Genomic DNA, 600 nt, shown 5'->3' with positions numbered 1-600 from the left:
TACATGAAGCCTTTACAGCTCTTCTACAGTAGTGTTAAACATCCTAAAAGGTCAGCGATTGATCTTTTAACCGAGATGGTAAAATAAATTTGCATTCCTTTGTTGTCCGCCATGAATTATATAAAATGGAAATATCTCGGTGGAAAATGTCACAATATTTTCATTTTCAGCTGAGTGTGCTGAATTCATATTGACATTAAGAATCTGTTCACAGCCTTTGTTTCAGGAAGACCGCTTATAAGAAGGCGGTAATTTTGAGATAAGATACATTCTTTACATGGAACATCAACATATCCAGAATGGTTTCTCTGCTTCTGTGATTTTAACCTTTATGGCCTTTTACATTTACTGTTAATTTGGGGCACAATTAATTCATCATTATGTGAGAGCTAATAGTCCAACAGATGTCTAACATTATGTTGCTTCATTTTTAAATCTTGGGAATGTCATAAGATGTATTGTGGGAATACATGTTCTACACAGTGCTGCATGCAAAGTCAGGTACCCTACTACACAGAGTCAAAAAGCACATGAACCAACATAAATCAAGTAAAACTCCATCAGCTCCAAATTACCTGTTTGTCCTGGGAGGTAGATTGG

The 600-nt window shown here is 35.8% G+C and overlaps 2 protein-coding genes across 2 annotated transcripts in view; both read right to left on the bottom strand.

Moving 5' to 3' along the window:
• LOC116680849 (alpha-2-macroglobulin-like protein 1) overlaps positions 1 to 600 on the bottom strand; it is a 76,152-nt gene that overhangs the window by 16,085 nt on the left and 59,467 nt on the right. The gene's annotated exons all lie outside the window — the stretch shown is intronic.
• Positions 1 to 600, bottom strand: part of LOC116686830 (alpha-2-macroglobulin) — a 43,415-nt gene that overhangs the window by 41,334 nt on the left and 1,481 nt on the right. The gene's annotated exons all lie outside the window — the stretch shown is intronic.

The sequence above is a fragment of the Etheostoma spectabile genome, chromosome 3 (assembly GCF_008692095.1).
Source record: "Etheostoma spectabile isolate EspeVRDwgs_2016 chromosome 3, UIUC_Espe_1.0, whole genome shotgun sequence".
NCBI lineage: Eukaryota > Metazoa > Chordata > Actinopteri > Perciformes > Percidae > Etheostoma > Etheostoma spectabile.
This window is presented reverse-complemented; position numbering and strand designations above follow the sequence as displayed.